At 37.5% G+C, this 25,208-nt stretch overlaps 1 protein-coding gene across 15 annotated transcripts in view; it reads right to left on the reverse strand.

Annotated features, from left to right (window-relative positions):
- SOX5 (SRY-box transcription factor 5) overlaps window positions 1-25,208 on the reverse strand; it is a 931,123-nt gene that overhangs the window by 533,145 nt on the left and 372,770 nt on the right. Inside the window, exon 1 of one of the 15 annotated variants that reach the window (XM_057491903.1) lies at window positions 7,608-9,837. The exons of the other annotated variants lie outside the window; for them this stretch is intronic. The gene's annotated coding sequence lies outside the window, so the exon portion shown is untranslated. Of the gene's footprint in view, window positions 1-7,607; window positions 9,838-25,208 lie in introns of those variants that run through there. 15 annotated transcript variants of the gene reach the window in all.

The following is a 25,208-nucleotide window of genomic DNA, read 5'->3' on the forward strand; positions in this document are numbered from 1 at the left end:
AGTAGAGTAATAGAACCATTATCAAGGGATAGGAGAAAGAAGGGCAAGAGAATGTTATCAGTGAGCTGAAGCCTCTTCTATCATAAGAAAGGATGCCTCAAATGCCTAGATCTTTTTTAAAAAAAAAAACTTTAGGAAATCCCTGTTCATCAGTAATTGCATTTATTCAATTGTAGGAAGGAAAATTCATCTGCAGATGAAAGCAGACATCATAGTCTTGGTCAAAGCTGAAAAAGCTTCTAGTAAAATAGAATGTTGACCTACTTTATTCCTTAATTAGGATGTCTACAGTGTCATGGAGCATAAAACAATGGGAAAATATACCTACAGAGGGTTATGGTAAACAGGCATTTGGCAGATCACATGTGAACAACTTCAAGTTAGACAAGTATTTCCCTACTAATACTAACAGTAACTGAGATTATGCATGTGAATGTTCTCTGCAGACTGAAGTATAGGCATTGGGTAATATCGAAGAGTTTGGGTCTCAGTCATGAGAATATGTCTTAAAACATATTCCCAAACCTTCCTGAGTCAGTTTCCTCATGTTAAAAAAAATAAAAAATGAGTGCTATATGCTATGACATTTGGTCAAATACAATTCTAGAAATTCTGAGATTAATACATGATTTAAATTTAAATTGCCATTTCTTATCAGCATTAGATACTAAATGAGCACTTCGTTGTTTGAGAGAAATACTCCTTCAGGAACTATTAGGAGAGTAAGTGCAATTTGGGGAAACTTCCTCTGGGTAGAAATAACAAATATAAAATTCCTTAGTCTTCATGGAGAACAAAAAATTAAATAAAGGTTCCCCACTTTATAAAAATTAATTTTGCATCATTAGAACTGTTCACCATCAAGTATTGTGAGAAATCATTAAAGAATAAAGGCATTATTTCAGGCACACAGTATACATGACTAGCTGATTTACACTTGAGGTTACATTTTACTTTTCAAATTTTATAAAATGAATGCAGATTCTTAAAAATAGCTCTGAACTGGGCAAGAATCCCACCGTAAGTGTAATTATATAAAATCATAATTTATAGAGTACCTCCATTTAATGATTCACTCCACTCAATTTATCCAAATTTTACACTAAAATAGGTAACAAGATATTGAAGACTATTAAAAATCAATACATTTCCTTCAATGTCAAATAATTATTTCATGGGATTTAAAAGACCTATTACTTTTTTCATTTTAATGCATTCTTAAAGAATAATGTACATAGAAAAAAGTGCACAAGTCATAGTTTCCAGCTCAATCTCTGTAACAATTGGCCATATCTGTGAAATCCTGCACCCAGGTCAAGAAGCAAAACATTACCAGTACCCCAAAACGCATCTCCCTGTATCCCTTTCCGATTACTTATATCCCCAGGGTAACTCTTGCTTTATAAACAGCATGGGTCAGCTCTGCCAGTCATTGTACTTTCATACTATTTTGTGTTTGGCTCACACGCCCAGCATTATGCTTGTGAAATTCCTATCTAGTTGTGTGCAGTTGTAGATCATACCTTTTTATTACTGTGTAGTTTTCCATTTTAAGAAAAAAACGATGATTTATTAATGTATTACATATTTGTTGGGTATTTGGGAAATCTTGGTTTGGTCTATTATGCACAGTGTTACTCTGAGCATTCTAGCACATATCTTCCAGTGAACATATGTAGACATCTCTGTTGGATGCATACTTAGAAGTGGAACCTGGAGTTACAGGTATTCACTCATATGTTCAACTTCAGCAGACACTGAACAATTTCTCAAGTGGTTCTGACAATTTACATTCAGTGTGTTATTAGCCAGCAGTGTATTAGAGCTCTAGTTTCTCCAAATACTCACCAATGCTAAGTATTTTCTGTTTAAAAGGCCTATCACCAGTAACTGTTCACTGAGTACTTAGTAAATAAATGTTAACCACTTCAAATTGGCTACTTTTCTAGATACCCCAAATGATAAATATCCAGAGGGGGAAAAAAAGGTGTTTATTTTTTTATCCAAAATACATTTTCAAATTGGCATTTCAGGACTATCTATCTCTCTATCACTTAACCAACAAAAAGCAAAAAGATTTGGAAGAAGAAAAGGAAGATATCATTAGAAATCATGACAAAGCTTTCAAAAATAGAGGGTTCTTTCATCCCTCATCCTAGGTAACATCACAAGATGTTATTGGTCTTCTGAAGTCTAAATAAAGAGATAATACATTTAATTGACAGCAATAGAAATACAATAGATTTGTAACATTTCCTTAAGGCAGAGGACACAGGTGGAAGATACAAGGATCTGCTCTAAGGAGTTATGTTTCAGTCTTCAGTGTTTTGTTCTCATTCTTTTAAGAAACACTTAAAAATAGGGATGTTGTACATAAACATGTAGACTTCTGAGTTTTCTTGAAAAAATAAGACTGACTTAACAACAACAAAAAATAACAGCCTCCTTTGCTTGAGGCAGGTGCTGTCCTGTTTCCCAGGGACTGCATTTAACCCTAACATGAGGTTCGAGTGCAGAGCAGAACCTAGGCAAATTTTGGGAGAACTGAATTTCTATACTCGTTCCAGTTCACTCATTGCATTGCCTTCCCCAATTGGGGGTTAAAATGTTTACACAACAGGCAATACAGGCAATTTTGTGGCATCAACATCTTATAACAAGCTATCAAAGACTCAGAGATTTTAGAAAATGGCTCTAGATAACATAAACTGTTCATGACTATGGGCAATGACTACAGATTCATGAATATATCAGAACCTAGGGAAGGGCCTGACCTACAGGCCAGGTGGGATGCTGGAGCTGGGACTTGGGTATCTTCCCTGAGATCGAAGTTCCTCTTCACTTTTAATAGTTACAAAATTCTAAACTGCTCAACAGTCACATCAGAAAGTACACATACAACAACAAAGTCTAGTTCATTAAGAAGGGGAAGCTTCTGATCTGAGACAAACTGCCACTGCAGATTAAATCATGCTATTACTCCAAGTGCAATAGTCCCTTCATAGCACGTTACATGCCCTTTTGATATTTTGCCCACATGACAAAGTGAACAGCAAGATCAGAATATTTAAAAATATTCTACAACCTAAAAATACATCAGAGTAGGACACATAAGGTATTCAGCTATGCCGCACAATGAATACAGCTCTACTGGACATTTAGTTTACGTTGCAAGCCATAATAACCCCCATAATAGCTCAGCAAGGCAAACTACCACATCTTTGTTTTGTTGCTGGTTTGTTTCCATTTCTTTCCTGAAAAAATATGAAAAAGTTTCTTAAAAGCAATTTCTATAAGTGAATTAGAGGTCAGCAGAACATAACTCTACAGACAAAGTGTTTGAAGGACGCATTGTGATGTTAACTTGAAGTAATGTGATGTTTACTTAAGGAGCTGAGAAATTGCTCTTGGGCTGCTGTGAAGCCATTAGAGACGAGTTCAATGTCAACCAAGGTGAGAGGGTAAGCAAAAAGCTCACCAACAAAAGCCAAGATTGGACCAAGTTTTTGTTAAAATCATTACTGAACGAGAGCAGAGCTGTCATGGCCAGGCCTTCTGCTAACTAGCACCTCACCGGGCTTCACCCAGGTGTACGGACAACTATTCGGCTACATGTATCATCTCCAGAGCAATGTCCATTTCTTCTAAGCCACTGGCATCCTGATGGATGTTTCTTTTGTTTCTTTGTTGAAAAGTACTTGCAGAAAAAACACTCTATCTGCCCATGCTAATTAAAATAAAAATAGAGGTAACGGATTCAAAATAACAGATGATACCACAAAATGTATCCCTATATCTTTTCTTTCCTACTTAAATTTCCTGAATTGCACTTAATAAACATACTAACTAGCAATATTAGAAGTCCTTCTGTAAGTTATTTAAGTTTTCAGAGAAAAGCAACTTCAACTTGTGCCTTCCCCAAACCCTTCATTAAAGCTTGCTTGCAGACCAGTTTTCATCACCCAACCATCATACAGTGAAAATTCAAATAACCGGGTAATTTATCTAGGAACATTATAAGGTAGTTGCATATGCTACGGTAAGTCATAGAGCATATCTCAAAAGCAATATAAATTATAATAAAATATACACCATTTTTCTTCTTCCTTGTACCAACCTTCAGATTTGATCAGGAGTTGACTATAAATCATTCTGGCATAAATATCAGGCATATCCCAAACAGAGAAATAGTTACAATTTTGTGTGCCAAAACAAACCGCGTATCATTATTGACATGTAGAATATGAAGATGTTCTTTCTAAAATACCTCATCCTACTGGGGGCAGCATGGAGCAGTTGGTACTCCTGCCTGGGTACGTGACCCCATCCCTGCTCATTTTCACCATGTCCTTCTGGAAGTTTCATGCTAAGTTCAAGAGTCTCAGCCTTCCCTAAAGCACAGCAACGCTCTGCTTGTGACAGAAAGTTGATTTATAGTCACACTGATTTTTAAACTGCAATCAACTGGCAGGTAAAATACTTGTGTAACACTTCATTTCTTAAAAGAAATCTAGAATAGTAAAGACTCATGATAAAGGCTATCTGCTATTTTTTTAATTAAAAAAAAAGGTATCTCTACTCCTCCTGCTGTCCTGATCTACTTCCTATGTGTACTTGACTCCCATATAGTATCTTCATAAAGGGTCTGCTCAGTAGCAAACTGTCCTTAATGGCTAAAGCAGATTTTAAAGTAAGGTAGAACGATTTTGTTGTGTACTTCCTGCACATAAATGACTTGGAAACCAGAATCACACAATGCATACGACAGGTCTGTTCCAACAACAGCCATAAGACATTTGGAGTATGGCTTTTCTTAACAAAATCATTCACTGATTAGTTGATAGGTGAGGGTGAAGGTCAAACTCCTGGGACAGTTTAGTAATCCCTCCAGCAAAAAGAACAATCGGAACGTGCAGGCCTCATTGAAAGCAGCGTACATAAAAACCAATTCCCATTATGTAAATATTCTTGCATAAATCACTGTGGAATATTACAGAATAAGACCCAAAAAAAAGGAAAAGAAAAAGAAAAAAGAAATGGGTTTTGCATGGATCCCCAGGGCTGCAGCATGATACAAATTTGGTCAAGAGTCTTTTACTTAGAAAAGAGAATTAGGGTCCAGTGAGCTCCATTCAGGACTGGTCTCCATTGGACATTAATGGACTAATTGGAATAAAATATTTCTCAAAGATAGCCACTATCCTTTCTCAATCTAAAAGGGGTTATTCAGCCTTTATTATAATTTAGTTATTCAGGATATAAGAAATGAAGAATAGCCATAAATACATGATGGTAGTATTTGGGACACATATTCAGAGACACTCGCATGTGTAAAACAGGGTTTTGTTTTCCTCCAGATTCCATTTGAATAATGCAGTGATATCATAGATTTCATCCAGCTCTAAGCACAAAGAGAATCTCTGTGAAAGTCAGATGAGAGACATTTTCTGATGATTATAAATATAGCTAATTTTGCTAAAAGAGAGGATAATGAATTACACTACAATCAGATCGACTTTCAATCCTGGGTCGGAAATACATATAAAAAAAACCCTTATTTTTAATGCAAACACAATTCCCCATTGTAAAACCTCTTTTTATGGATTTATTATATAGGTCAAAGTTTCCTAAAGGAGGAATCACAGAGTAATTTCACAAGGGATGTAAAGATTTTGAAGACATAAACACAAACTCCATTAGGAAACCTCTGTTTGAGGTACATTCCTAACTCATGACCTGTCTTTTCCTCACCTGCATTTCTCTTTGCCGCTCCTACTTTCAAAAGCCTGTTCCTTTTCCCCTTTATTCCTTTTCCTCCAGAATAGTGTGAGATTAAAAAACATTTATTCAGCCACTTAGCAAACGGTTACTAAGCACCTATGAAATCTGTAGCAATATAACCAAGTCAAGCATGACCTACTGTCAGACTTCCCAATCACTGCAGCATATCACTTTGCCCTGTTTTCCTAACTTCCTTTGACCATGGTCACTTGAGTTGTAATAAAAAGAAAACTTGGAGAATATTAAAAATCACCACTATGTTGGTCTAATACTTGCGCTGAGGTTAAAATAATATATACTTTCAAAACATATACTCTAAGCTCCCCCATTCTTCCTTTAGCATGTAAACAAACTGAAATCAGTTTCATCTTAGACACATAAAACCAAAAAGGAAAAAAAAAGGAACATTCTCTGGCCATCCATCATTTTACCTGCAAAGAGAGAGAGGTCTAGAACTCGGTTTCTTTTTTGACAGTCCCTTGCTCTCTTCTCTTCTCACACCATTTTGGTTTCTGCACCGTCTTTCCACCAAGGCTGCTGGTAATAAGCCTCTCGTTAAGCTGAGTTGCACTTTTAGCTCCACATTTTGCAAGATGTCTCAGTAGCACGTCAACCACTGCAGCCACTTCCTTGCACACTCTCTTCCCTGGACTTCCAGAATACTCCACTCCACTGGTTCTCTCCCATCTCCCAGGCTTCTCTCTGAACCTTTTTCCTCCTCAGCCTAAATGCTTTTCCACATCCTCAGAGTTGGGTTCCAGGCCCTCTTTTGATTCATTGCATGATCATATCCGTTCCCATATCTTATATTCCCCACCTATGTGCCAATGCCTTCAAAATTGGTATCTCCTTCTGTATCCTTGGAACATGCTCCGAAGTCCATTTACTCACATGTCTACTCAACATCTCCACTGGCCTTTCAGAAAATGCCCAATGAAATGTACTCAAAACTGGACTCATTCATTTGGGTGCTCTTTCCAGCCTTCCCTATCTCAGTAGGGGCACCACAAAACACCCCACCGCTTCACAGAAAAACAGGGAAATCATCCTTACTAGTCTTCTCACCACACTCCCCTATACACTTCCTAAAAAACAGCCGTGCCCTGCAGTCTGCATGACTTAGTAAGTTTTGAATCGGACATTTCTGTGCATCTCCACAGCCGCCATGCCAGTCAGCTCACTAGCATCTTTTGTTTGGACTGATGAAGTATGCTACAAAAACATTGTTTTTAGTGCCAATCTGACCCTGCCATTCTCTAGCTAAAATAAGTGCTTTGGTTTCTCGCTGCCAAAATCCTACACCTGCATACAGGATCCTTCATAAGGTTGCAGGATGTGGCTGCCCACCTTGTCATTCAGCACCCTCTGTCCCCCTGATTGCAGCATAATGTCTCTCTGGGGTCATTGCCCACAACGGGTTGACCCACCTCACCACCCACCTTCTCACAGACTGATCCCTGTGTGGAACCCTCTCCTTTCCTCACACCCTTCACTAAACTGTATCCTGCTTTGAATCTAATCTTAAACGGCTTCTCAGGGATGCCTCCCTTGAAGTTCAACAAACCCGTTTTACGGTTAGGGGCTTATATTAAGTATTATATGATTGGTATCTCTTACAAAAGGCTTTAATAGGAGATTGCACATTATCAATAAATATAATACATTCAAATGAAGACCAAATATCGTAAGTTGGTTTCTGGTTTAGCTCAGTCCCTTTCCAATGCCATCAAGCCACGGCTGTGGCACTTCTAAATTTCTGGGTTCTTAGATTTATTTCTCAGGAACGTGGAAGCAGAGACTGAGCAAATGTCTAAGCTTCTCCATACTTGCTATCATTCCTGCTGCCACAGCAAGTGTGGAAATGAAATCAGAAACCCCATCTTCATGCTCCATCCTTGGTGAGGCATTTAAATTCTTGAGTCTCCGTAGTGACCCCCACCCCTGCAATGAGACAAAAAACCCCACTATCTTGTGGAAGAGTATGATATGCCCCCAGCCCACCTCCAACACCCTAGCCTCTAACTTGAGCAGTTTGAGCCCCGAACCAAACACATAGATGGTGTGTTACAGGCAACACCATCCTGAAGTTTCATCAGTTTCTTTGGTTTATATCAGTTGTTCCCTGTAGCCCTCAGATGAACCCTCTGTCCCCATAGCATGTTGCTATTTTCCTGAGGGAAATATGATCCATTCTGTAGACAATTAGTACAATCTCCTGGGATTTGGTGAAAAAAAAAAGTTCTATTAAAGATCATCTTTACCCTTTGGATCACACCTTTTTCTCCTATAAGCAACCAGTCAGCCTTGGTTAACTTCTCTGGAAAGTTCTGGGTTTTTTTGGCCCTCCTCTTGATGAACTAACTTCCTTTCTCTTTTTAGCAGTGCCTGCTGCTACTGAGGGTTTATTGTTATTTTTATTTTCGTATAGAGGAATATTTTAAATTAGTTATCAGACAGATGATTTTTAATGAGAGTACTAAATTCATTGTTAGTCATTTGATAAGTATTTCCTGTGTGAAAATTCTGTGCCAACCAATGGGCTAAATATTAGCCATACACTGACTGAGAAGGACCCTTTACTCTTCTCTCATGAAGCTGACAACCTACTGGGGGAGACGGACAATCTGCCAGTAAACACAATGACAAAAGTCTCTAATTATTGTAAGGATGGGAAAGGAGCAAATATGGTGAAAAGCAAGAGAAAATAAGGGCAGGTAACTATTTCAATAGGGAAACAAGGGAGAACTCTCTAACCCTGGCATTTTAGCAAGGGCCCGAACGATGAGCTGAAGTCAGACACGGTGGGCGGGTGTGGGGAGGGGCAGTTCTACACAGCAGTGTCTGCAAAGGCCGTGCTTTGAGAGCAGTTTTTGACATGTTCCCCATACTGGACGGTAGTGTGATTCGAGAGGTTAGTGGCACAATTTGAAGTTACAACGGCAAGGAGAAACCATATCCTGCAGGGCCTATTGGCTAAAGCAAAGAATTTGGACTTAATTCCAGTTATAATGAGAAATCTACTGGACAGCTTTAAACAAGGGAATAACATGATATGATTATAATATGGTCTGACTTACATTTTAAAGGGGTCACTTGGCTGTTGCATAGAGAAGAGATTTGTGTAAAGGGGAGAGACAGTAAGCAGAATGCCCCGCTGGGACACATTGCTAGAGTCCAGAAGAAAAATGGCAAAACAGGAAGGTGACAATGAGAAAGAGAAGTGAACAGTTTCATATCTTCTTCAAGATATAATTTGCAAATAGAAACACTGGGATTTGTTAATAGACCTAAACACAATTATGTGCATTTATAAGAACATCTGACTACTATTAATCTATATAATCAGTCATGACTTAACTTCACATTGTAATTATAATGGGTATAATCAGTTGGATGAATGATACAATTTAAAGCAGAGAATAACTTAAAGAAAATATTGAAAATATATCCATAATGTAGATTAAAGGAATGTTAAACACCTTTTCAGTTGAATAAGCCTTTTATAGTTACTAGCAACATTTTAAAAGCTTTAGTCTTTACCTGTTGAAAACAAAACTCAGTACAACAGGGATATTACTTTTGTCATGACTAATGTATCTTTTAGTAATTTTTTAAGGGACACTGTATTAGCTATACATTTTATTGGCTCAGCATGCTATCCCACTCCTCATCTGATAAAAACACCTTCATTTTTGTTAATAAAAAAGTTTGCCTCGAAGCAAACTTGTGATGTCAGAGTACACATGGCCCATGCCTAGCTTGGTCCCTGATTTACTGGCCACAGAAAAATTATACAGGAGTGAGTACATATTCAAATCAGGATTTCCCTGTATTTTTTAAATTGCACATAGAGGGCGGCTCTCCCTTCCTTGATGGAGAAAGGGAGCTGTCAGTATGGAGAACACCTGGGTAAACCTGAGTCCTAGTAACATACCAGAGCAGAATCAACTAGAAGACAACAGAAAAGCAGAGTTAAAAAAAGATTCTAAAATCAAACCAGTTTATGTGAGTCTGGGTTGAACTTATTTTATTACAACTGAAAGAGTCATAACTTACATAAAAGGAGATAAATTTACTAAAGAGAAGCCAAAAAATACTGGGTGAAAAGTTTTAAAAGTTAAAATCAAATATTAAAAAGTTTGAGACACCAATAGTAGAGCTTTGGATTTGTGTTCATTTGTTTATTTCGTTTTAGTGTAGAAATTCTATGTACTTATTTTCATGTAATTATAAAATGCCCATGGTAAAAATTCTAACAAATTAGTATGTGTATATGTGTGTGCATGCATATGTGTGAGTGTGTGTATTTAAGATTGCATATGAATAGCACATATCTAGAAGGATATTCAAGAAACTCTTTATAGTCTTTGCTTCTTGGAGCAGCAAGAAAACAAAGGGATAGGAGTGGTAGAGAGAACTATGGGATATGTAGAAATATAACAGAGAGTAGAAAAGGAAGATCTGAAATAACATAGTTGAAAGCAGTGGTGTGAAAAAATACATTGCTGATACATTCAGATGCCTTAATAAAGTGATCACATTAGGTTATTATTGAAGAAAACTATACATCTAAGTGTGGATAATGCGTGTGGCCACTATGTCTTTGGAAGTCTTTTAGCTCCACAAGCAAGATGCATATTTGGTGAGAACATGAAAGGCTAAGAACAATCTGCTTATCTGAATAAGAGAGGGAAGATGGTAGAAATCCTCTTCTGTAGAGTCTCATAAGTTTGAATCAGCTCCAATCTGCTGGATGTTGGGATTCAAAATTGTTAACTTATCTATATGTGTTATTTCATTGAATTAATGAAGTTTAGTTAGGAATGTTCTGTTGGGAAGGGCAGCAAAGAAAGAGAAAGGTATATTTTTCTAGACTGACTGTGAAAATGGGGGTGACAGAGAAGAGAAAATGAGGAAATGAGCCCCAGCACCCTACCTAGGTCCTCAAGGAGAGCAGAAATGAGGCAGGGGCTGTAGTTACCCTCAGAATTCACAGCAACGCTAACTAATGCTGTCTCTTCCTCACCTCTTGCTGGTTCCTTCCATGTGGACGTTCATCCCCTACACATTCTCCAGGGGTGATCTGCTCAGCTCCTTGCTTTCTTCAACTAACACCTAGACCTCAAAGACAACGTGTGTGTGTGTGTGTGTGAACGCATTTCATCCCAAATGCCAGCTCCCTATTTTCACCTTGTGCTCTCTCTCTAGGTGACCCAAGCCACTAACATCAAATACATTCACAAGGGACTCATTATTCTCCATCCCTTAAAACTATACCCCTTCTGATTCCCAGTGAAAGCATCACTATTCATCCAATTATCCAAACTAGGAATCTCCAAATTACCTTAAAAATGTTATCATTCAAGATTCAACTCCAGTAATATTGACTCTGAAAACTTTTATCAACTTTCTCAGCACTAGTAACCTTTCTGGCTCCATATTTCATGTTTTTTAATGGCTTCATTATAGCATTTGTAACAGTGTATTTGTGTGGCTTTATTTTCATGACATTCTTTGACATCAGACTGGGAGTTTCTAGAAGGCAGGAGCTGTATCTAAGGCATTTTTCAAACCCCAGAATCTACAACTGTATTTGTTAAATAAGTAAAAGCTCAATTATTGTTCATTGTTATACCACTTCATTCCATTTCACAAAGAGTAACCCATTCTATATTGAAATGCATTCCTAAACTAACATTTTTATGCATGCATTAGCTTTACATGTATTTATAATCTCACTGTAAGAATATGCAGATGAAAATGTACAACAGAAGTGAATATCAGGTGGATGATTTTAGATCTGCAGCTGCTATTATTTATACTTTAAGAATTATGAACTATGTGAGTAATGGCGTGTAGTATAAATTCATGTGATTGCCATGTGTAGGATATGTGAGAGAAAGAGAGGGGGAGAGAGTGGTACACATCTGTGTTATTAAAACTGTGTCTAAGTTTAAAACAAGTATTTTCAGACTTCACAGAATCATTGGGTATAAATCTACTACCTCCAACATTTATATCCAGAACTAGTCTTGGCATTTTTTTCTTTTTTTTTCCTCTCTCATGTCAGAGGCTAATTCAGATTCTAAAGGACTCAGGGAACATGACCACATCTTTGTTACCATTTTGTTAATAATTTAAAGAAGACTGTTTGCTCTACCATTCAGTCAAGTTCCCATTCCTGGCTTTCTTCAACGTGCAATGCTAACTAAAGAGTAAAAAAAAAAATGTCAATTCAGTTATATTCAACAAACCTGTATAGATCACATGTGTACCAAAGCATTCCATGACGGGCCGGGATACAGAAAGAACAGATTCAAACAACATCCATTCTCAAGTAGCTTTCAATTAAGCAAAGTTAAAAGTTCAGAATAAAATTTTTTCAACTTTCTAATCTTATCATGTGTATCTGGTCTGCAATCCAATAAACAATCCTTCACAGGGCAAAATTTTCCAACAAAGAATGTCTTACTAACACTTCGAAGAAAGAATTATGTGAATTATTTTTAAAATTTTTTGTTTGTCTTCCATGTCCTGTTCTGGAAGTTAGTACCAGAATAGTAAGTGTCCATCAGAGCTCATGTGACATGTAAAACAAGGAGAAGACAAGGAGGGCTCTTCAGGTTAAGCTACTCAGGAGGAAGATACATCAGGAATATCTTTATTATTGGGCTAGAATCTTAAGCAGCAGCCCTAAGAAGAAATTATTCTCTCTTTTTATATAGATTTTGCAATGATTACAGCAGCAAAGTGTAGTTAAAATCCATCACCTCTTTTTACATAGATCTTGCAATGATTACAGCAGTAAGTTTAGTTAACATCATCACCACAGTTACAATTTCTTTTTCCCCTTGGGATAAGAACTTTTAAGATTTGCTCTCTTAGCAACTTCCAAATATGCAATGTATACTCAAATATACAGATATTTGATATTATATAAGATATATATAAGAAATTATACAAGAAGTTACTCTTAAAGAGACCATTTAAAAGGCCCTCACACATAAACACTGACTCTAAATACTTTAATTCTAGTTTTTAAAAATCAAACAAGCAAAACCAACAATGATAATAATATAATCACAGCCAAATGTGATGGGAAAAGTTACAAAGTTCACACACTAAATTTCAAGTTTAAAAACAGGATAAGATGCGTTAAAGAAGAGGACAGGAAGAATGGAACAGAAAAGCTGCGAGTCACACATATACTGCATTTCTCTGGAACACAGGTCCATGCCCAGAGAAGACTGCCCACCGGATTTTAAATCTACCGCATCAGCAGACCAGGATCCCGGTCGGTGAAAAATAAAATCAACTTAGCCTTGTGATCCTGGGAGACAAGATGGTAATACTACCCGATTCTACAGATTGTAGTAGTTCTCTAATATTGTCCATACTGAAATAAAATTTAAAATAGAGAAGACTGGTTAGCATACTGGCTTCCTGCTCTGCTTTACTAAGAAGGAAAATCCAGTGCAGAAAGGCAGAAAGTTACTGGTGGGATTCTGGGTCTTGCTACTGTGAGAAAGTAGATCACTCAGGACGCCTCACTCCCTGGAGAAAAGGTCACGGGCACAGCTTTAAAAAGTCACGAAGAAAAGTCCAGAGTCGTTTCCTTTCATCCAGGGTAATTGTTTTATGAACTACGCTTACTGGCCCGGGCGCCTTACCTAGATGTCAAAATCATCTGGAACATCCTCTACATTTAAGAAAGATAAAGGAGAGATGACTGCGGTGCGGTGTGAAATCTGCCTTAGAAGCAACAACTTCCCCTTTTAAGAGCAGCATCAATTAAACCCAGGGGAGGTGGGTACAGTTTACTAGTTAATTAGTCCAGGGATGAGGTTCTTTCATGTGTAATTCAGAACAGGAACACCTGGTGGGCGGCTCTTCAAAGCACAAGGGCGGGGGGCAGGGAAGCCAAACAATGCCAGAGAGGTCACAACAGAAAGCAACAGCCAGGGAACAAAAACTGTTTCTCTCTGACCTTCACCCTGCTGTAAATAAAATGAGATTCCTGAGGGTCCCTCCCGCATTGGTCCAGGGAGAACAAACGGCTTCTGGCCCACTCGGGGAGTTCTAAAAAGACATGGTGTTAACTAATTGTTTTATAACCCAATTAAAAAGAAAACAGAGAGCCAGAGAAATGCAAATAGGGATATAATGATTATAATCACATCCTGATATATAGCACACACCAAAAATATTGACATGCCTCTCTCTGCTGGGTGACCAGGGCTGCCCAGGTAACATTCAACAAAATTAGGAAGGCAGGCTTCTACTTTAGTACAAATTACTGTGTTCTATTGAATCAGAAATGGAGCAGTTTGCTAATGGAACCCCTCTCCTTGTGAATTCTAAAACAGTGAGGTCACTTAAAAAAAAAATTGTTGCTTCTAAACATTCTGGTTGTAGACAGGTTGATAAATGCAGGTGAAGAAACATTAATGCTTAAATTGAGCCAAATAATGTATGATTTCAGCTGTGGTATCCATTTAAAGAAAAAATAATAAATTTTTAGGGGTTTTATTAGTGGGTTCATTCAGAAGGAATGAAGGAAAGTATCCGGGAATGGATGGAATCTGGTACCTTTTAAAATCCACCACCATGAGAAATTCTACAACAGAGAGCACGGTGGCTGAAGACATCATGAAAAAGCCTGCCATAGAGAGTTTTAACCTAATTTCAAAGATTGCAGGTTCAGAGAAAAATGGCTTAACAATTTCTCTCACTGATTATACTTACTTCAGCTCTAGGAAATACTTCAACAAAAACAGTCTCATACTCTTTTCTCTGTGTGTGTGTGTGTGGTAAATGTCTGTTTACACCAATCTCACACCAATGCCCAACACAACCAGAGCTTGTGATCCACTAAACCAAAGGCATTTCAGAGACAGGGAGGTGGACAAGAAAAGTGAGGAAACTATGAAAAGTGTTCTTAGCACATCTCTCCAGTTCTGTCATATTAAGAATGAACAGTGAAGACAGAGATGGAGAGGTGAGTAAAAGCACAGAACTATCTGATGGTGCAAGGAAAAGAAAGTCCCTCAAAGAGAAAGCAAAATTAAGTGCAGACAGTTAACTTGAGACTTTTGTGTGTGAATGAAGATTCACTTTTAAACTACTGAACACAAAGAAGTCTCCCAACAATTAAAAATTATTAGTTTCAGGTTCTAGCTACTTGAGTAATAACCCAGAAAAATGAAAGTATTTGTCTGTATTTTTTTTAATTCACTCATTTATTTGTCAGATTCAGAATCTACCCCTGGACAGAAAAAATGAAGATCAGCTCAGACTGAAAAGACCACAAAGCAGACCTACCACGAGTTAAGGGGAAAACCGAACACTGAAAACAGAAAACAATTTCTTCCAAGGTCATGCAACACTTGCAAAATCCCAATTGCTGCTACACCGCCCTGATCTAACCTGTGACAGCATTCGAACCCTAGTTAATCCCCACTTCTAATCCCTTAGAATGTCCCTCAAAGTCCTTCAGTGAGAACCCAACCTCTGAATTTGCTGCCCACTGGTTCTTGTCAAGGGAATTCCATCGGTCTTTTGGAATTCTCTCCCTCACTTCCAGTCAATAAATCTGATTTTATCAGATTACAGGCTTGTTCCTGGTGGTTTTTGCCTGGTGCGGCTTGCACACATTAGTGAACAGTCATTGAATATCCACTCTGTGGGCTGCACTTGTGTTCTGGAGAAGATAAATGAAAATTAGTAGTAGTCCTTGATTTCCCGAGGTCCTACTATCATGGAGAGGTAAGACAAATACATAAACGTAAATAAGTTCTACATATACTAATAACAACAGGACAGGTTTACCCAAAGTACTCTGGATATTCAAGGGCCAGACGAATAGCTGTCAGGACAGGATCTGGGGTGCTTGGCAGGAAAGTAGCATTTGGCCTAGACCTTATAAGAGATGCTACGAAGCCTGGGGGTCGTTAGACCAGGCAGAAAGGACAGCAAAAAACCAGATGCAGAGCCTGGGAAGACCAGGGTGTTCAGGGAATGGTGAGCTACTTAAGTCAGAACACAAGTGCGCCCTTGACATTGCTGGGAAGTCGGCCTGAAATCTAAGGCTAACCTGAATGTATTTTATTTGGTGGATGATATGGAACCTCTCAAGTTTCTGAACAAGGGAACAAACGGTTCCATCAGAGGTGGAGCTAAACTGTTATGAGAGACTGGAAAGGATTGAAGGAAAAAGTTAATCATTCTGGACACTCGTTAAAACAGTAAGACAGACTAGATGCAGGAGGACTGTGACCCCAGGCCTAGACACTACAAAGCTACAATGGCGTTTTGCAGTAGGGGAGAGAAAGTGGGCTCAACTCTGAACACAAAAGGAAAAGTGGGAATTTATAGCCAGGAGTGGTGTGGGTAAGTGGATGGAAAATCGCTACGAGGAAACATCAGGGCTAAGGAGAGACTTCTGGGCAAACCAATCTAACGGGATTCTAGGGGAAGGCAGGCCAGGAGGATCAGACATCACCCAGGGGTTGGCAGAAGATGAAGAAGAGGTCAGGTATCAAGGGTGATCAGATACGTAGGAAGGGGGGACTCTGGCTAAACCGACGTAGCAAGATCTTGCTAAAACTGGACAATGCAGAGGTGAACATGAAAGCTCAACATCAGGGCCCAGTTGCAAAGAGTTCAGAGGGAGCTGACTAGCGTCTAGTCAAGGACAGACTGTGAGAAGAGAGAAGGCTCCTTTAAATAGTCCGCATGAGACTGAACTAGGCTTGGAGGTGAAATGGTAAAAACAGGAATGGAAAGGAAAGACGCATCTAAGAGAGGCACCAAAGACCAAGTACCAGACAGTGGTGACCCATAGGACACGCGAAGCAAGACAGAATAGTTGGGAGGGCCGAGGGGTAGGGCCTGGGTAACCCTGAGGCCTGCGGAACCCCTGAAGGACGTGGGGGAAAGTGCATAGAGCAGAACCGTTGGTTTACATTCCATCACGATCCATCCACACTGGTCCCAGCTCCTATTTATCTATCTGTCCTATTTTAATCACTATCCTGGACAGGGAGGGAGCAACATTCTTCAACTAAAGGGAAGTGAATGCTTTGTGGTGAAATGTGGGTTTAAGTACTACTTTCAGTCATTCTGAGCTATGTGAACTTGGCAGTTACTTAACGTCTCTAACTGTAAACATCTTCCTCTGTGCAAAGAGGATTATAATTGCACCTGCCTCAGGGGGATGGGGTGATGACTACACTAAAGGAGTGAGGGATTCCTAGTGCTTGGCCCAGGCTGCTAGTGCTTAAAGTTGGAATCAGCCCCTGGGGGGCTGCAGGGGAGGGGAAGGCCGTTTTGACTGGTCAGGGGTTCTTCCTGGCCCTCTACTACCCAAAAGTGATGAGTTTCCATACCTATTAAAAAGAAAAGTGCAGCTCCAACACCAAATTCCCATTTTGGAAAGGGACCCTTGCTTCTGCTTCTCAGGTTGTTTCTGTTTTTAAATGTAGATGTTACCTGATGCATTCAGACTGGACTGAGAGCCTTTAATTTGTTATTCTACCTCAAATAAATGAGAGTTTTAATAAGTCTATTTTACTATAAATCTTTTTAGATCTGCTCTCATTTAAAATCTTGTCCCATACTTCAACAATATAATTCACTCCTGAATGGGCTAATACACGTCTGGAACTGTAAAGTTTCTGGGTTTTTAAGAACAGATAAGAATGAAGTGTATTGTTAACATTTCAAAAGGATTTTTTAGTTTCCAAAATTTGGCTTATTTTTATGGGTTTGTAATGCATAGGAAAATAGTTAATTTACTAAATAAACACTAAAATAAGCACAGTCACTGACAATTATAGGTGGCACATGTGGTCTAATAATCTGAACTAACATGTCTCTGCTGGGCACCTTCTCTCGGGAGAGTGGGCGCTCCCTTGCGGTGAGGAAGGGCAGTAAGAGTGGAGGGGGTGGGAAGGAGTCCCATCTCACTCTCTCTCTGGAGTTGTGAAACTGTTCTACAGTTTTCTAACATTAGTCTTGACAAACTATCATGCATAAGTTTCCAACTTATAAACATTGTATTTTTTTTATCTTACCTCCCAATTAGTGGGACTGCATGAGAGCTTACTTTCAATAATCAGTGAAATAAACTGTGTAATGCCCAAAGTTATCTTTGTTCAGGATCATTACGCTGTTTGTGCCACTTAACTCATTAAGATCAAATCTAGCACCAATTGCTGAGATGCAGCATCTCTTGGATTAGAGGGATCCACTATTGGGCAGCTTGAGATGGAAAAATGCAGGTAGCTAGTAGAACTTTCAAGGATCATGTGCATTGTGCAATTACCTGGTCAAAAGCTTGGCAGGACTGTAGCCTTAATATGCAGAAGGCATCACAGTATTTCAGAAGCTACTAGTGGATAGAACTCTGCTTTACATCTCATTCTTAAATATAAACTTTGAGCAAAATGTTACCACTTCAAACAATGTCAGAGTAAGTTTCAGTACAACAACTGAGAGAGCAGACATACCACTTGTTTATCCGTGTGTTCTGGAACAGAAGCACCAAAGCAAAAAAAAGAAATGTGCTTGCTTTTGACAATTGAATTTTTCTCATGTTCATCTGCTAACACTTTCTTACATTGTAAGTTTGCATTTATTTTGCAAGGACTATATTGATCCTACACACAGAGATGACACCACTCCCCTCCAGGCTGGCCTGTCAATCAGTGTACCATCTCTTCACATACAACATGTTCCATATTTTCTTTGCTAACATAGCCAGTGGTGTTTTGGTTTAGTTGTGCGTTAAATTAATCTTACATTTTCATGAACACTTAAACATCAAATTTAAAGATTAGGGGATAGCAGGCATTCATTACAGAAGCGTTTGTGTCATGGGGTGAGAGGCAGGGTGAGGAAACATGATTGCCAGACAGGTAAGAAAACACACATTTTCATTTTAAACATATTTAGTCTTTAAAATCCAGGTGTAAAATTCTGCTCTTACATAATGACCTTCTGTTCGGCATACGTGCAGGTGAAAGAGCAGAGAATAATAGATACACTTAAGAAACATAAAAATTTGTCACATCAATTTCAACTAGGTACATCTACAAGATAATCAAGGAGATGTTCACCACATTTAAAAAATTTCTGTAGGATGTTCCAGCTATTGCAACTGTGTGGGTCCCAGGCAACATAATAGATTACACCTTGACTCCTTAAAGAGCACCCTGATAATATGCAAGGCTAAAATGTCAGAAGCTATTAGAAACTCTCAGATGCACAATATATCTCCATCCCTGAGTTTTCCCCTTACACTGCGGAACACCAGACAACAGGCATGCAAACTGCTCAGCTGCAACTGTTCCAAGTCGAATAATTACAACTTGTCAGAAAGAATTAATTTTCCCATTTCTCATAAAGATGTGTAAAAATTACCATGTTATTATACACTGACACTCTCTGGAGGCAGACACAAAATTTAATTTTGAATTCTTTCCGCATATTAAATTAAATCCATAAATAAGAGTTTAGGCATTCACTCGGAAGCATATGTTCATTGGGAGCGAAAGCCAACACGAGCCCGGCTGTAATGGCTGTTGTAATGTTTTAATAGCTCGCTTCTTCTAAGCACCAATAAATTTACATGATCATAACAGTCGTGGGCATACAAGAAGCCCATTACTGTCTGGGCACAGGCAGCAGCGTTAACAGGATGGAAAAATGGAAAAAAGAAAAAAACTCTTAAATAAAATTAGGCAACTGCACTTGTCAGCTGCTCCATGATTGAATTTTTAATATTGTGGTCAATTGGTCAAAACAAATAATGGGATAAAATATTTTAATGCATTTAGAACCTGTTTCTGTGGTTAGCCCACAAAACAGGTTTTTGTTTGTTGGTTTTTCAAAAAAGGGACCATTTCACTCTCGCTGTTTTCAATGATTTTATATTTAAAGACACATACTGTCATTTTTAACCTCTGAGAGGACATTTGCTCTCTGTGCACCTATACTCAAAACTAGAGCATTTCAAATGCAGCTCAAAGGGTGATTCATTTCAGCCAATGGGATCTCGCTTTAGGGAAAGTGTACAGGGCTAAGAAGTGAGCTCTACGGCAAGTGGTGAGGGTCATACAACCGCGTGACCTGCGTACCCTCTACCTGGACCAGAGAATGCTTTCCTCTGGGGACACAAATGAATACATGTCTCATAATTAGAATCCAAAGTAAAAAGAGAACAATTCAGCCTGAAGACCATTATTGAGGGGGTATAAATTCCATTTGTTAGGATTGTTTTCTGAATAAACAGTTCACTTCTTAACATCTATGAGCAAATTCACCTTGGTTGTGAAAACAAAATACAGAAAAATCTTATACTCTTATTTACATCACGTAAGTGTTTTTCAAGGACAAAGAGTCCAAAGTAATGGATGTTCTTATAGTGTAGGTCAATGTTGGCTGGTTGGCATTTCTGATCCTAGTGATACAGATGCTGTCACTGAAGGGAGGCCTGGGGGTGAGGGAGTGAAGAGCATGTTAGTAGAGAATTTAAGAGGGAGAGATGTAAAAAAAAAAAAAATGTTTTGTTAGGAAAGGATATGTGAATGGGCCAAGGCTTTTTCAGTAAAGGCATGATGAGTGACGCATGACCCTAGGGAAGAGAGTATTAAGGATGTAAATATAAAAAAAAAAAAAGAAAACATTTTTGGAAAAATGGCATGTGGATTTGACCACATTCACCTTCACAGATAAAGATTACGGTTGCAAAGATAATGCTTACCCCTATGGTTAATTGAGAAATTAATGCCATTAAAATATTTGTTTTATAGCTCGATTTTGAATCATGAGATGTTTTATACATATTCAGATTATCATAAAAGTCAGTGGTTTGGGAGTTCTCTATTTGGGATGAAAGACCAAACCTAGTAACTTGCACCACAAAGACAGATAATAAACCCTTCCCCTTTAATAAGAAGAGACCTTAGAATCTTTTCAACAATGTATGTGCTCTCCTAAATAGTCTATAATTCATTGTTATCACTTAGTAGACAGAATAATTGTGCTAGTCTTCCAAAGCATGTACAGATGCAACCAAAATCTCTCTTAAGGTTGCTTACCACCAGCTAAAATCAGCTTCAGATTTTTAATTTAATTCATAGAAAAGCTGACCTCAATAAATATCCTAATGCTTATTACAAGTAGTACATAACTATATTTCTATCAAATCATACAGAGTTTTAAAAGACAGTGTTAAAAAAAAAGAAACTAATCCTCAAAAGCTTCAGAGGAAAGGATAGAGCATATGCATTAGGTATTTCTGGATCAGAAGTAGAAGAACAAACATAAAACCATTAGAACATTCTGGAAAAAAGACACATCTTCTCAAACTTAGTATAACTGACTCTGAAACCTTTCTGCAAACCTCTCTCTTCACTGTTAAAAAACAAGATAAATAAGGAGTGTTTTAAACCTCCTTTAAAATTTTTCTTTTCCTACATGATTTAATTCAGGTTGCTATTAAAATGGTTTACCAGGTGAAACATATTTATATCCAGAGTGTTGCAAAGTACTATTAAATGAAGGAAAATCTGTCAGCAAGAAGTTTTAAAGGAAAAAATGGTCGTGGACTGTACTTGGGTAATGGAAAATGGTAGATACACTGAAAGGGAATTAGAAGGTTTTCACAGCTAAGCATATGTACAGGTGATAAAAAGAGCACAGGTTTATTAATAATGTTACCTTTGGTATGGAGAAAGATTTGCACAAAGAAAGGATACTAGATTAAACCATCTCCTTTGGCCAGTAGGGTCACTTGTATTTTAAATGGTTCAAAAAATTCTTCAGGAGCCAAGTGACTTTATGCCCATTTCAGAAAGGACACTTGTCCCAAAGGACAAGTACCTTCTCTGACACTAGTTAATCTGAACACACACAAATGAAACAAATTTTATAAAACCTATTTGAATAACAGTATTTCTTTCTCAAATACTATAAACTGGTCTGCTTGATTATTTATTATTTATATGACTACATCAATGTGCCATATGCCCAAAATTCTAGTAACAATGTAAACAGGTGGTAATGAAAATATGGGTTATTAGGGTCTGAAATCTGATAAAAGGCAAGTTGGTATAGTTTTCAGAAGGCTGGGGGATGTAATTACCCAAACTGTTGAATTAATCACTGGTTGAATCATGTTTCTATTTAGGTGTGGTGCACTTTGTGAATGGAAATGAATTCTTAATTATAGAATGAGGTAAGCATTTAAAGTCTGCTAGAGATTTCTTTATAGTAAAGTACCTGGAACCAAATTAACCAGTCTTCATATTTTCCCCTTCCATGTGCATCTCTTTGAATCAAACTTTTGAGAAATAAATAAAATTTCTCCATGTTCTACTGTTTCCCACTTTGAAAAAGGAACTATGGCTATCAGCAGAGCCAGGTTTTTCTGGAGCAGAAATGCATGAAATTCTCAATGAGGGGCTCCCTGACACAGTGCAGAGAGAGACGACTAGGAGGAGAGGGATCTGTAGGACTTCTCCTCTTTTCTCCAAATTCTTTGTCCACTCCATCTCTTGGGATTGAGATACCGGTTACACTGACCTTCCAAAATATGGATGGGAAATTTAGGTTACTGGTTTCTATACACATAAAGTGCCATGCCTCTAAAAAGGTATAAATTTGGATTCATGGTAAATCTGTCCTACACTATGTCCAAAGAAGATTTGTTGCTAGTAGTATCAATAATGGTATGTACAAATATCATCTTTTCTATTTCCCTTTTCCTGTCTATAACAGGAAATTGGTAGAGTGGGTTTTGATAAGGATATACTCTCTAATCTTTCACAAACCTATTGTTAGATTCTCATCTACATTTACTTTTTCTATCCACGTACCTATTTCTTATTTTTCTTAAAACATATACTATTGAGACAAGATGGAGTAACAGGGACTGGATTTACAATTCTACCAGAAACAACAAAATTAATGGACAAACTATGTGAAACAATGTTTTTTAATATATTGAACATCCGGCAACAGAGGGCGCTAATCCCTGAGAACGAGGAAACACATGAGTGAGTTCTGGGATTGCCCCAGGTTACCCTCTTGAGAAAGTTTACAGGGTACAGTTCAGGAAAAAGAAGATCAGACAGAGCTGGTAGACTCCTGAGGTGAGGAGACAGAGCTGAATCCAGAAAGAAAAGGCAGCCGGGATTCACAGGACAACCATGGAAGAGGAGAAAGCTGAATAGAGAACTTGGGAGATGTGCAGAGGGTTCCCCTCAAGCATTCAGCATAATACTGTTCAGTACTTGTGTGAGGAAACTGCCTAAAGCTGGGGAAAGAACCAGCCCTGAAATTAGAGGAAACAGTAACTAGGGTTCACACAGGCCAAATAAAGCACAAGGCCTATTCCACCAGCCACATTAGAAAGACTCAGAATTCACAGAGCTATGTTACAGTGCTCCAAAGCACCTTACTTTAGTAGTAGGCAAAAATTGGCCCTAGAGAAAATGCTAGTTTGGTCCCACCTAATAAATCAGAAAAGAACACCCAAAAGGATTGCTCTGTTACCACTGAATCACAGAAAAGACCTCAAGAATATTTACAGGAATACAGAAATAAATACCCAGCACCCAAGAATATTTACAGGAATACAGAAATAAATATCCAAAATCCAAAATTTGGAATTTGATAAAAATGTTAGCAGGTATGCTAGCAGGTAGGTAAGAAGCAGGAAAATAGGACCCACAATTAGAAGAAAAATGCAGTCACCCAAATTGAACCCAAATTAATATAGACGTTCGAATTAGCAGAAATGTTACCTAACAATTTTCACAGTTATTTAACTGTATTCCACATGTTCAAAAATCTAGGGCAGAGATGGAAAATATTAAGACATGGAAAATACAAAAAGGACTCAAGCCTAACTTTTAGATATGAAAACTACAAGACACAGAAATACATAATATCTTAAATAAAACATAGAAAAAAAAAGACTCAAAAAAAAAAACCACAGAGAATCAGTGAGTTGTTGGGCAACTCCAGGAACTTCACATTTTGATATATGGGCAGATGGAGTAACAGAAGCTAAGGAGGGAAAAACAATACTTGAAGAAATAATGGCAGAAAAATTTTCAAGTTTGAAATATAAAATACAAAATATAAATATAAAAGTCAAAAGAATTTATCACTAGTACATCTATAGCACAGAAATTTTAAAGTCAGTCCTAAAATAAGTCCTTCAAGCAGAAGGTAATGAATGATACCAGATGAAAACGTGGATCTACAAAATGGAATGAAGAACATGGGAAATGGTAACTTAAATGTATAAATTATACTATTTTCTAATTTGTGTAAATCACTTTAAAAGATAATTGCCTAAAAATTAATAATTATGGAGTGTTGAGCTTATGACATATGTAGAAACAAAGTATATGACTGAAAAAGCACAAATCCTATGGAAGGAGAATTGGAAATATAATACTCTAAAGTTCTCATAACATACAGGAAATTGTATGACATCCTTAAAGGTAGACTATGATAAGCTGAAGATGTATAGACTATATAGTTTTTTCAAGGTTATATCTATTTTTTGCAGTATAACTGATATATAATATTTTATTGCTTTCAGGTATACAACAGAGATTTGACAATTATGTACATTAAAATGCTCACCATAATAAGTGTAGTAATCATCTGTCACCATACAAAAGTATTACAATATTACTGATATATTCTTTATACTATAATTTTCAGCTCTATGACTTATTTATTATTGGAAGATTTTATTTCCCTATTCTCTTAAGATTATAAATCTTAAAGCAATCCTATAACAACAAAACACAGTCATAGCTTATATGTCAGAGGAAATAAAATGGAATTATAAGATATTTTTAAGTATACCTCAATCAAAAATTAAAGTCATTAAATTGTAAATTATTTTTGAAAGACAAAAAAGGAGAAAGAAGCAAAAAATAAATAGAACAAACAGACTTAAACCTAAACTTATCAATAATACCATTAAATGTAAATGGTCTAAATTGCCCAACTAAAAGAGACTGTTAAGATAAATACTTAACTGCACTGTGGCCTACCAGAAATACCACTTTAAATTAAATGACATAGTGATGTTAAAAAGAAATGGATACAAAAAGATGCACCATAAACCGTTGGAGCTGTATTAATATCAGAAAAAGTAGATTTCAGAAGAAAGAGTATTACCTGGAATGAAGAAGATTATTTCATAATAATAAAGGTTTGAGAGTTTTCCTTTTTTCTCTGGGACTGGATTTACAATTCCACCAGAAACAACAAAATTAATTCACAAACTTTGTGAAACAATGTTTTTTAATATATTGGACATCCGGCAACGGAGGGCGCTAATCCCTGAGAACGAGGAAACACATGAGTGAGTTCTGGGATTGCCCCAGGTTACCCTC

This window comes from Manis pentadactyla, chromosome 14 (genome assembly GCF_030020395.1).
Source record: "Manis pentadactyla isolate mManPen7 chromosome 14, mManPen7.hap1, whole genome shotgun sequence".
In the NCBI taxonomy this organism is placed as follows: Eukaryota; Metazoa; Chordata; class Mammalia; order Pholidota; family Manidae; genus Manis; species Manis pentadactyla.